Source organism: Seriola aureovittata, chromosome 4, assembly GCF_021018895.1.
Source record: "Seriola aureovittata isolate HTS-2021-v1 ecotype China chromosome 4, ASM2101889v1, whole genome shotgun sequence".
In the NCBI taxonomy this organism is placed as follows: Eukaryota; Metazoa; Chordata; class Actinopteri; order Carangiformes; family Carangidae; genus Seriola; species Seriola aureovittata.
This window is the reverse complement of record NC_079367.1, coordinates 3905252-3918893: the sequence shown is the minus strand read 5'-3', so window position 1 is coordinate 3918893 and position 13642 is coordinate 3905252. Positions and strand designations below refer to the sequence as shown.

The window sequence follows — 13642 nt, the reverse complement described above, 5'->3', positions numbered from 1 at the left end:
CGCCCTCCTCGCCCTCTTCCCCACTTCCCCTCCCCTCTTGCGAGAGCCCGTGCGGAGCCGACAGACCCCCTACGTCGCAGGCCTATTAACAGGCCTCGGTTCACTGTAATGATGCTTCTCCTTATGTCTGTGCAGCTGCTGCGGCGCTGAATAGGGAGGATAAATCTGGGATCCTCAACATCCACATCATTGTTTCACTGCCACTCTCTGCTGTCATGTGCATCAGACAGAGAGGCGAAACGCTCCGGGTAGACGTCTCCATCCAAAACTATTTCATTTCAAAATGCTGATAATCTACTTGGACTCATGGATCAGGATGGTATTAGTATTTTTTTTGTGGCTTCCAGTGGATTTGATGTGACCACACCATCCTGAATCTTACGAATAAAGAGATATTAAATCAACTGTGTAATCGACTGTATTACTATGATGATTTACCACAAAGGAAAAGAAGGAGAAACTCAGAAACGCATAAGGAAAACAAAGAAATAAAGGATGAAAGACAGAAGAAGAAGAAAGAGAGACAGACTCTGCTGCTGGACTCGTGTCAGCTCTCCTCCCACTCAGAGGAGTCTGCAAAATGTTTTTACAACAACAACAACAAACGCACCAAATGTGTTTTTGCACATTTGTGTCTGTGGATAAATGATGCGTCCATGTGCCGCGGGACAGCAGACAGCTGCTGCGGGATCCATCAGTCATCTGCTGTATTTATAGGCCGATGACCAGTCGAACGCTAACAGCTGCATCACACGGGGACGGAGACAGAGCGACGCAGACGGAGAGGCCAATCAGAAGAGAGGAGGCTCTGAGCCTCTCTTCTGATTGGCTGACTATTGTCTGAGTGATTTAATAAAAATATAGCAGATTTCAGGTAAAAACACTCAGAGAAACCAAATCCTGCAAGGTTTGGATGGTGGGTCCAGGTGGGCGGGGCTTGGTGACTGCTTTGTTATGACATCACAAAGTTCCAGAAGTCCTGACGGCTGGTTTTAAGGCTCAGTTTCTGAATACAGGCTGTGTGCATTTCTCTGTGGACTGAGGCTTTGATACTTTCACAGTATTAATATAGAAGCTAGACCTGATCTATAATCACACTACACATAGACACAGACCTTTACACTGGAGGAGCTTTAAGTTTCCCCACATTATGTGAGACAGGAACTGGGTGGAAAGAACTTCCTGTAAAAACACGCCAAAGCTCAAGGTTATAGTGAAGTTTGGGTGAATAAATTAGTTGTTTTTAGTCCCAAATGACACATTTCTTGTGTTTTGAGATGCTGTCCATTCTTCTGACAGATATTACTCTGCTTGAATAACAGCACCTGTCCTCTGAGTCTGTGCAGTGTCACCACACTAGATGCAACTAATGGTTACTTTCATTTCGTTCAACCCGCATTTTTTCTCCGTTCATTGATTCTTCGGTCGTTGTAAAGCGTACGGCGATGTCACCACTACAGTGAGTGCGCTGTCAGTACTTACAGATTAATGCCAGGTGTCGTCGGTAGGTTCCAGTCTGTTGTCCGGGCGGCTCCTGCGGACAAGAGGAGATAAAGCAGGTTAGTATCCACATGAGTGTCGTGGTTGGCGCTTGAATGGATCACAGAGAGAATCGGCGAAGCAGCTTCTGGGTTTAATGAGTAAAAAAGAAAGAAGATGGTGGTTTTTTTTTCTGCTTCTTCCTTCACCTGTTTTAAATTCCAGTAGTTTTTGGTCCAGTATTGAACCATCAGACCTTTCTCACAGGTGCAAATAATAACGTTAACAACGTCTCTGCGTGGAGCACAGCGCAGCTTTGGGCCACCTGAAAGTTACACGTGTGTTTCACGAGTCTTTAACCTGGTCATTCATCGTGATCAGATTACAGTATGGAGATTATGCAGGCCGAGGTGTGACCCGGCACCATGCTGCGTGGTGCATGTAGGGAGTGCTGCAGTGGAGTTAACGAGGCTGGATTACCGACTGAGCAAAGTGGGATCCCAGACCTCCAGGGGCCTCGACAGCTTTATTGTATGTTAATTTTAAGGGTTTCAGCTAATTGCATATTATTTGTACGATTGTGTTGAAGCAAATGTTCATTTACATTCATCACAGATTTAAAATTTGGGGGAAACAAGAGAGCTAGCATCGGGTCAGCACTTCACCACATACCCCAGAGTATTGGGGTGCATCCTTCCTATTGAAGGTAAAACCAGAGGAAGACGTTCTCTTGACAACGGGAACTGAAGGGAAATTGAGGCTAAAGCCACGTGAGCTCACGACTTGGGATGTTGCTTCAAATCCACAAATTAGAAGGAAGATAAATTAACACACCTCTGCACATTAAAGTGAAGCACAGAAGATGAGCGATGTGCTGCTGTAGCCACTTAAAACATGTGCCCATGGAAAGAAATTAATATCAGTTTGTGTTTGTTTAATTTTGAATAGCAAGCTCCAACAGTGAGTCAATCCCCAAGAGTCCCATGTTAAAATGTCCAACTTAACAGCAGAAATAAACATGTTTACACCCTGTTTGTTTGTATGTTTGCCACAAAGTCTCGGCTCCAAACGCGCCCCACCCCTTTGCCCATGTTTGGATTAGTTTGGAGTCAGGGGCGGAGTCAGACACTGCCAAGATGGCGATGGCGGAGCAGCTCACTCTGAGCTTCAAACCTGCTCTTCAGAAACCTGTGAGCGACGTCGCGGAGGCTACGTCCATCTTTCTTTACACCGTGTGATTACTTCACACAAGTTCTCCTACGGCACACACTGTGTTACTCCGCAGATCAGCTGTTTGAGTCATAGATGCGCTTGTGCGTAGGAATACAGTAGTTCAGTGGTTTAAAAATGTAGTTCCAAAGGAAAAGGCTGTTTGACGGCAAAATAAATGTTTAAAATAGACTGGCTCAAACATGTCGTCCTCGTCCACAGCAGCTCATCACTCAGCTTCTGCACCAGTGCTCCTGCTGATCTGAATCTACTGCAGGTAAAACACTGACTTTAGATAAATGCCTCACACAACTCCACGTCAAATAACCCAAACTATCAGTTCAGCATGTTGTTTCAAGGTGCCCTTCAGCCGGGCTCTGAGCTCCCAACTGTGCAGACTGCAGACTGGACTGGGCGGCTCCCAGTACAGCTACAACTGGGAAACAGCATAAATGAAGCTTGTAAAGAAACAGTTAGTAACAACTCGTCTGACATTTAGTGGATGTTTCATTTAAGACCGAGATTTCGATGATTCGTCGATGATGCTAAGTGATGTCTAATCTCAGACTTCTGTGTTTGGTGCCTTGTTTACAAAATGCACACGAGCCTTAATGAGGCTGGTCACAACCACGTCGTCGTTGGTGGTGATGATGATGAGGATGATGATGAGGATGATGATGATGATGACGACTGCAGCACAAAGACTGAGGAAGCCAACGAGAAAAAAAATAAAAGCTCGCTGGTGGTTTTCAGTCGGTCGCTGCCCCGGCGTCGTCACGTTAAAATATGATGCAGCCCGTCGCACGCGCTCAGTCTTACTCTGCTTTAATTGCCGTACGGTCAGAAGTCGTCTTCTGAGGCGCTGCGAGGTGGGCAGAGGGAGAGAGAGAGAGAGAGAGGGGGAGAGAGAGGTTCACCCTGAGTTTGAGCTGGGCTGTGATGTAACCGTGGACGATGGCTGTGCCGCAGTCAATTTAGGATTCAATGTCCTCAAACGACCTCATCTCCCTCCCCCCCCTCCTTCTCTCTCCCTCCCTCTCCTCTCCTCACGCTGATGCCATTTATCTCCTCCACACCCTTTCTGTCTTCCCTTTTCTTTTTTTTTCATGCTACCAAAACCTGCAACTACTCTTTCATACCCTCATGCAGACTCTAATATTATCCCCCCCCTTCTCTTCCCCCTCTCTCGGTGTCAGCTCGTCCATGCATCACTGCCTCTGCTCTCCTCCTGCCCAGCATCCCTCCTCTCTCAGGCTGCAGCGCTAACCTTCACACACACACACACACACACACACACACACACAATAATATCTCCCGCGAAATTCATTTCAATAGGGCTCTGGAAGCGTGAAACGTGTTAGCACGTCGCTAACTGTCCACCTCCGCAGTGAAGCTGCTCATCGGGTAACCTCACTGCTTTTAATAACAGTTTACCCCCCACCCCCACCCCCACCCCCACCCCCACTCCACCTAAACGTATTTAGCTCTACTATATGTTTATGGCCCCTCCACACATCTCCCCGTCTCCCTGCACCACTCTCATCATTGTTTCCACGTCCCTCCCTCCTTCCTCATTTTCTTCCTCTCCTCCACCTCGTGCTTACCTGTCCACTCAGGTTTTTTATTTTTATGTTTATTGCTGCGGCTGCTGATGAAATCTCTAATGCCCCAAAAAACAACATTTTATATTTAAAAAAAGACGACGATCGACATTTAAACAGATTATTTAAACCCTGTAAGAGCATTTTACATGTTGTGTAACTATTTCATGTGTGTCTCTAGACATGAGTATGTGTTTAAGTGTGTGTGTGTGTGTGTGTGTGTGTGTGTGTGTGTGTGTGCCCATCCCTCGTTTCCCTCCTCTCCTCCTCTCTCCTCTCTGACTGATGGAGGGTGGGGTAATCTGCACTGGTTGCCATGACACCAGACAGCCCTCGCTTGGCGAAGGCACGTAGTTTCCTCTCTGCTCTATTTCCCCGGAGCCCTCCACTCAGGACTGTGTGTGCATCTGTGTATGTGTGTGTCTATGAATCTGAGGAGAGTCATATATGATGCACAGAGCTGGAAATGGAAAGAGGGATATTTTTTTTTACCGTCTGTACACGTCGAGCGGAGGAGGGGAAATAAAGCAAACAGCACCTATCTTCAGGCAAATAAAAGGTTTTCAATGCAAATATTTTAGATACATGTTAAGAGCCCCAGTAGAGGAAGACCTCCTGGTGAATTATAGCGAGCTTCATCCATTCCTCAATACGCTCAGACGCCCTGGAACCCACTCAAGGACCCCTGGCCTTCCCATACTGCATACGCCTACCACAAATCTTATTTTACGAACCGGGTCTCGGCCCATTTTTCATTTTTATGCGACCTCACTGTTGAGGCAACTTGTTTTAAAAACCCAAACTGTTGACGGCAGCTGGGATGTTTGGGCTCCCAGCGTCCTGAATCCACTCGTACTGGACTTGGTATCGGTTAAAATTAATGATTAGAGAAAAAGATTTTTCTAAACTCTCCAGGCGTTGGCATTAGGTAAAAAAAATAAATAAAAAAAAATACTGCAGTTGACACAAATCACATCTAAAGAAGGATAAAAGTTATTTTTCTGCAGCGCAAGTTTGGTACGTGCAGAGATTTGTCCTCATTTCACAGTTTAATTTAAGACTTAAGATTTAATTCCTCCAGCAAATGGCTGTTCCCAGACCTGATGCAATTACTTTTCTTAGTCTCAAAAGGCAATCACGGTGTTTTTTGAACCACTCTCCTCGCAGCTCTCGGAATCCTAATAAAAGTGTCCATGCCAGCTCCCATCCATCTATCTATCTGCAGACTCCAGCCTTAGCTGAATAATTTAGCAGGCTATATTTCCAGCCATCTGCTTCCCTCTCTCACCCATTCACACGCTCCCTCTCTCTCTCTCTCTCCCTCCATCATTCTTCTTTTCCTCTCTCAGTTCGTGATGGAGCTCCACATATGAAATCCCATTTAGAGAACGTGCAAAAAATACCCGTTTTATAATGAAAGCTTTTCACCTCTTTGCCGCCTTCGTTTTGCCCACGACAGACTCAAAATGTCTGTCGGTTATACATTGAAGGTCAGATGACTGAGGTCATTCAGGGTCAAAATCATATTCATTTACATAAGAGATTGTAATCTGAGAGTATTTAAGCATCCTTTTGTTTTATTACTCAGGATGACACATGTACAGCTGTTAGACTGATACCTCCTCTCTGCTGGACGCAGCTCTGACTCTCCTGAAGACGTTCTGTGGTTAATAGGAGCCAGAGGAAGCCTTGAGAATACATATACATCCTGGATCAAATCATTAACAGATCAACATCTGCAACACTGCCTGTCAGAGCCCAGCAGAGGTCAGCCAAGTTCCTCTTTCCTGTCAGGCATTAATGAGTAAAAGCGACCACATGCTCCTCCACCAGCATCACTCTCATCATCTGTGCACAACATTTTACGCTTCCCGAGTAATTGACGACCCTCCCGCGCCCGCGGCTACGGCACGAGGATCGCGATTTAAATGAAAATTGAAAACATAATCACACGTATAGGAAGCGGCTGATTAACGCGGCGCATGGGATTTATGGAAGCAAATAAAAACAGCTGGGGGATGGAGGCAAGATGGAGGAGCCAGCAGACAGACAGGCAGACAGACAGGTTAATGTTAATGGATGGGAGATCAGGTTGATGATGCAGAGGATGATGAAGATGGAAAAGTTTAACAACACTGACTGAATGAGTTGTGGGTAGAACCAGAAACAGGTGATGTTTGACCAGACGTGATGAAGATTGCAGACTGGCCTCACCTCTCAGGTTTTGTAATCGGAGGTAATTTTCTATGCGAGGTCGTTTCCTCACAGTCTATTGATCCGTCATGTGACCGACAGATCAATGTGTAAATATCAAGGTATCAAAACAAGATTATCATCCTTTAAAATTAACCATAAACACACAAAAACAACCTTTCATCGTAACTCATCAGTAGGTAAAATTATTATTTTGCCTCTTTTTTTAGTACAAAACTACAACTTCTGTTTTCATTCAACCTCATTTTTCAAAACACAGTTTACACAAATCTCTTTGTATTTACGTAAATTAATTATCACCGGGTCGCTGTGAACTTTTACCTCTTTTAAAGTCTCCTCACTCTTTCTGACGCTGACTGTTAATATCTAGTTTAAAATGTCTGATTCTGCACAGCTGACAACGGAAACTTCTGGGACTGAAAAACTATATTTTAGATTCTGTAAATAACCGCACAGTGATATGAAGCAGTAACAGGAAGTCATTGGTTCTGAGGAAAGGTGTCCCAGTGCTGTGCTGGTGCTGCATTGACCCAAACTGGGTAAATTTCTAATTTCAAAAATCAATCAGTCGTTGATCTCAACACGTCCCTTTTTAAGTAACGAATTTTAGAAATCCAGAGTGTCGTTCTCTCGAGGAGTAACTCCTCTGAACCTCCTCGTCTCTCTGACAAACACGTCTCCTCCATTACTGATCATTCAAGACACTGGATGATCCATATCCATGAAACGTGCAGCAGCTGGACAGGTATCGTTTTTTCTCGTCTTAATGGACGAATGTTCTGCCGTTCTTCGGGTCAGTGAACGAAGCCTGATGCGCTGGAGATGGATCTTTACTCGGCTAATGTCTAACCAGAGTCTGAAGGTACTTGTACTTTGAGTATTTCCACTACTGAGTACAGCACTTGCTACAACATATAAATACATAAATAATGCCATATAAGACGTAATGTCTTCACTTAACGTGCGTTTTGTTGCTGTGACTTTGAACGCAGGACTTAGCTCGTGTAGCTACAGTGTGGTAATGCTAATTCTCCAAGTTACACTCAAATAAATGTAAAGATGGTTCAGAAGAAGAAAAGGGGGAAGTGAGGAGAAAATAGAGACAGTAGAGAACAAGGGGGGAGGAAAAAAAGAGGGGAGAGAGGTTGATGGGGTTGAGAGAGGGAAGTGAAGGAAAGAAAAGAATGGGGGAGGAAAAAGAAGACGAGGAGGAGATGTGAGAGACGAGGAAAAGGAGTGAGGCAAGGCGGGGGGAAAAGAGTGAGTGGAGTGAAGGGGCTCTGGAGGGGAGGAGGGGGAGAGGAGTTGGGGGGTGGGTGGTGCTGCTGCTGCTGATGCCGGAGCACAGCGCGGCCAGGCTGAACCGAGTGAACTGCAGTGGAGGTCAGGGAGTCCAACATTCCTCTGGAACACTGTGTTTACACTGCGTAGCAGCGAGAGAGAGGGGGGGGTGGGGGGGTGGGGGGGGGGGGGGGGGGTGGGGACGGGGAGGGGGGTGGGGGGGTGCGAGGGGGACGACGCGCAGGGAAGGAAATCATCTCCCAGAGACACTCCTTACAGGGAGGGAGAGTGTGTGTGTGTTGTGTGTGTGTGTGTGTGTGTGTCGCCTATCCTGCAGCTGTATGGAGCGTTTCTTAAGTACCAGAGTAACTTGATTCCAAACCCCCCCCCCAACCCCCCCACCCCACCAAAACCACCATCACCCTCCCCCCCACCACCGACCCTCCCTCCCTCCCTCCAGTACCAAGCTATTTAAATCAACCTTAAACATCATCTACATGACTGACGGCATGTGCCACGTCCATCATACGAATCCCAGACTCAACCTGAAATCACACCAGGGTTCATTTGACCTGCATGAATTTTAAACTGTAGGGGGGGGGGGGGGGGGGGGAGGGAGGGGGGGGGGTTAATGAATCTGAAATCTATTTGGCGTCTGATGCTTTTAAAATAAAAGGAAAAAGTGATTTATTTTTTTTTTGCCTCCTGAGGATTAATTCAAGATGTAATCAAGTGACATTAAAAATACTTTCAAAATAAAAATAAGACTTGAATTTTGGTTTAATTAGGAACATGATTAAAAAGTAAACATTACAAATTACAGTATTTAATATTTAACCATACTGAGTTTATGTTATAACAAATACAATAAAACTCTTTAGTATAAAAGCTTTAGTTTTTTTTTTAGTGCTGCTTTTTAAATGTTCAGAAAGAATCTAATAAACTTTTTTCAGACTGTTGCATTTGAATTTTTGTCAAATATAATTAGAATTAACATTTAAAAAGAAGCACAAATGTAAAAAGAAGTCAACAAAAAAACAATTAATTATAAGACTGTTTTGTAAAGAAACCACATTCAACAAAATATTCACAGAAAATTAAAGCTTAACTATAAAACAACAAAAGCAAATTATATATTAATTCTATTGTTTCTTTTCTGAAAACTTTAGTAAATAATCTGTAACTTTAGCTGAATTTACAAAAACTAAAAAATTAGAAGAACTGATGCATTTTTGAAGATTTAAATATCCTGTTTATTTCTTTTTCATTTTTTTTTTTTTTACACCAAACCAATAAAAATAAAACAACTTTGTCTCATTAAATAAGAACAAACTGTCGAGTGGAGCTTTGAAACCATGTCCCACCACCCTGCTGCACATTCTTTCATCCCATAAAGACGTTTCCTTTCCCCCTCTGCTGGTGCAACAGAGCAACTACAGCACACACTGCAGGCAGACTGCGGACAGACACACACACACACACACACACACACACACACACACACACACACACACACGCACACTACTGTGAGATATTTTGAAATCACTGTAAATGACTTAGTTTTAAGTATTTATATCATACAAGATATTATATTAAATGAAACTATGAAATGTTTTAGCTTTAATATACAATAAGTGGTTTGTTCTGAAATCGCTGATTAAGATGAAGGAAATTTGGGTTGAATTTGTAACGAGACGGTGAATAAAGTTGTGGAAGCAGCTCTTTAAAACTCTCATTGTGTCAGTTTAAAGCTCCAGACACCAGATTTCCTTCCTCACAACTAAAACAGAGAGAAAAGTTTTTTTCCATTCGTATGCGACAATAAGCACCAGGCAGTTATTTTCCTGACCACTTTGATATAAATATTACCATTTGAATCAGATTTAGCCAGTGACTATTCAGCCTCAGTAAATATTGAGTGTTTACTGTGTCATAGCGGAAATTATCAACGGTGGCATCAGTCAGAGTGGCATTTCACTGAATCAAAGCAAAGCAGGAGACAATTGGCTGTCTGGGCTCCAGACTGAATAATCAATTTGTCCCCAGACTGCTGCATAGCAACACTGGTCGCCAAAGAGCAAAATATGCAGGAGCAACAGACGAAAGTTTTTGGATGTGAGGACGTTCGAGTCGATTACGACCTGAAACCTTTGGCCTCCGCTTCACGCGTCTTATTTCTGAACACTGTTGACGTGCGGCAACAGCTTCAGGTTCAATTCTTTTCTTTCTTTTTTTTTTATTATTAATCGTTCAAACCCCGAGAGCAGATCAGCTGCAGTTTGACATCAGCTGTCAGCCCCGGTTTGTCGTGTCCGGTCAAATCGCAGACCGGCTGAGTCATGACTTGAACTTTGAGTCTCGGGTCTCGGAGAGCTGACGGTCATTTGACAACAGACTGACTGACATTTGACCGGGATTTCCCAAAACTGTTACACAACTGGGCACTGAAGGCAGGAAGTCATGCTTCTGTAACCCTGTCAAAGTAAAATGACTTCTACAGATCACAGGACCTTTTCTTTCGTTTCCTTTTCGTCTTTCCAAAAAGAAGTAAAGTTCATTCTTTACTCTGATACAACTGAAAGCTCCAGCTGGTAAGAGACCAAAGGGACCTTGAGTTAAGTTTACTTTTTCAAACTAAGGAGATTTTATAGACAAATAAAACCTTACCTCATAGTTATGACTTATGTATCTCATAATTATGGTTTTGAGAAAAGGTTAAGGTAGTTATGAGTTGATCAATTATTGAAGAAGACAGGGGCCTGTTTATTTTCTCGGATTGAGAGAGCGATGCTGATGTCACTGAGTCATGAGTCGTACGTCTGTATCTGTAAAGTATTTATATCAAATCAAAGCCTTCACTTGTTTGAGCAGATGTAAACTTTTATAAGAAACAGAAAGTTTAATGTTATGGATTCAGTGAGTTACACGATTTTAGCCTCTATTTATTTACATTTTGGAAAATTAAGTTAGCCGAATTAGTTGGTTATCTCATCTATCTTCTCGTGTAATTGTGAGATAGTAATGTACTTCTGCAGAACTTACAGAACTCGGTTACACAAATAAATCTCTTTTTTTTTCCTAAATACACTGAAAAATGTAGAGAGTTTGGTTGGTGGCCGCCCAAAACTTCCACGTGTGTGGCGTCCTACCAGGAGTTACTAACTAACTACTACTAACTTATGCTTTCTAAATATTCAGTGGTATAAAAGCTTTTCAGATTCTTTACCTAAAATACAATAATAATACAATAATAATCTAAAAATACAAGTAAAAGTTCTGCATTCAGAGCCAAACTACAGAAATATTATCAACAAAAATGACTTGAAATGTCTGAAATAGAAGAACTTTGCTCCCTGTGACTGATATATTACTACGATTATTACTACAACTTTACTAGATTGTTAATTCAGTGTCTAAGCAGCATTTTGCTGCTGAGGTGAAGCTAGTTTTAACTACTCTCTTTCCAGTTAAGTGGTTTAGTCCAGTGATTCCCAGTTTAGCAATTGGCTCCCTCCAAAAGATCCCAGGATAAAAGTGAAGCTGTGAGAAGATTAATGGGACAGGAAAGAAGAAGAAACAATGTTCCGCTGCACAAACTTTTCTATAATCTGAACTTTATGGTCAAATATTGGACAATTTTACTTTGTACCACTTAAATACTGCTTTTTTGTCAGTGGTCAAATAAAGTAGCATGAAAAGGAAAACATTCAAGTAAAGTACAAGTACGTCTGTGTTATATTTAGGTAAATGACCTTTCCACACAGTGGTAAAAACAAAGGAACACACTGCAGAGAGCCTCCCCTCCATGCGTCTTAATGCACCAGCAGATTGTAGGAAAGGAAAGAGGCATCAACACCGAACTGCCCCCAAAGTTTGCACCTTCACTGGAGGCACCAGCCCCTCCTGTGGGGCACTAACAACCGGCACCACAAGAGGAGGAGCAGACAGCACGGTGCACCACCGAGCTGGAAGCAGCCATGCCGATAAAGAGCTTCATGTCAGACATCTGCTGCATCCCCCCCACACACACACACCCCACACCCTGTACCCCCCCCCCCCACCCCGTTTTTTTCCTAACATTCCCATCCCTCGCTCCAGAAAAAGACAGAGGTCCGGAGAAGAAGTGGACAGACGCCGAAGACGAGAGAGAAATCGGAGACAGAGGAGATGGGCGAGGTAGGTGTCGGATCAGGAGTGAGCCCAGAAACAACAATGGAATCGCCACAGCTTTTACAACGCCTTTCCAACCCTGAGACGCCCCCCCACCCCACCGCCCCCCCCACCCCCCCCACCCCCCCTCCAGAGAGCCAAAACCTTTGCTCTTTCTCCATGACAGGCTGCATTCTTTTGTCTGTGTCCGCCAGACTCTGGCCGGACTCAGACAAAAGGCAAGTGCACAGAGGGGACAGAGCATGACGGAGCGAACAGAGGGGTCGGTGGAGGGGGGTGATAAAGGGAGAGATAGATGAATGGAAGGGGTAAGAAAGGCAAACCGTTCTCACCTTTTGTCCGACACTCTCCCTCTCCCTGTCTGTGAGTGTGTGTCACTCATTTCCCGATTTTTTTTTTTTTTTTTTTTTTTTGCACAGTAATGCAGCAAAGTTTTTTTTTTTCTTTCATTTTTAAATTGAGGGTCGCAAACACCCACAGCGTGATGATTATTAAGTTTGTATTTTCTCATTATTCTGTCGACTTTTCACCACAACTGCAAAGTGACACCCCCCTCCCACCCCCCCCACCCCTCGCTCATCCTGAACGCCATCTGCTGTGTCCAGAGCGGTCCACTCCAGTTCTGGTTGGCGAGAAGAGAGAGACGTACAGTCCTCGGTTTCAGGACACTTCTTCCTGCTTTACCACCCGGTTACATCATCAAATGTTCCCTCGCTCCCATCCAACCTTCCTACTCCGTGTGCTCACTTCCACTTCCACGAGTACCAACAGTTTGAGGTCAAAAGAGGATCTATTGTATCAGATACAGCTGAGTGCATGTACCATCATGGGTCAGTGTGTTCCCGGAGGAAAGTACAGTGGGTACGTTATGTATTATTCAAAGGATATCCAGGGATACTTGACAAACAGTGACAAGAGGGAGAGTCGGATTAAATTAAACTCAAAGAAACTGGGCTTTAATAAGCAGCACACCTAAGAAGTGATTCAACAGTTACCTGTAATCTAACCTGCATAAAAGTAAATCCAGGAAAGAAAGGAGTCTTCTTAAATAAACTCTTAAATAAACTCTTAAATCTTAAAAGAAATCCTGTTACGACTGCAGATATGACCATATTCTACAAACTGCTGTTGCAGTTGACAAACATAATTTCTAGGAGACAGTGTTGCTTTCATGTCACTCACCCGACACTCACAGGTACGTGTTGGACGCTCCGATCTTTGAATGGGGCGACGTAAAGCGTTGACGAACCACATTGGAGTTCCGTTGCTTCGCGTTTATTTGCGAAAGTTGAGAAAGGTTCCAGCGTATGTCCAGCCCGCCATTCAACGTCAAAATGGACGAGAGGTTCGTTATTGCGGAGAAGAATTACCTTGTTCGCTCTGATCAGAGTTTATTTACACACCAGGACACAAACTGTAGAGAGGTGGCAGGCGCAGTTCAGCGTCTGGTTATGGAGTTTATTTCCCTTTCTAGTCTTTTTGTCAGCGAAATGTTACAATGGTTTTACTAGTGATGCAATGGCTTGTTGATAGTAATGGACCCACAGATACACCGAGTATCAGCCAACTCTGCAACAGAGCCCATCAGCCCGACTCTACTAGCGCCCTGTTTACAGTTCAGTCTCACTGTATTCTTTAATGCAATTTCCAGCAGCCAAAAACCAAGATAAACCCAACCGACACAACAG

The 13642-nt window shown here is 43.9% G+C and overlaps 1 long non-coding RNA gene across 1 annotated transcript in view; it reads right to left on the bottom strand.

Moving 5' to 3' along the window:
* Window positions 1–13642, bottom strand: part of LOC130167495 (uncharacterized) — an 88851-nt gene that overhangs the window by 56042 nt on the left and 19167 nt on the right. Inside the window, exon 2 of the long non-coding RNA XR_008827295.1 lies at window positions 1483–1534. This is a non-coding gene — a long non-coding RNA (uncharacterized LOC130167495). The remainder of the gene's footprint in view (window positions 1–1482; window positions 1535–13642) is intronic.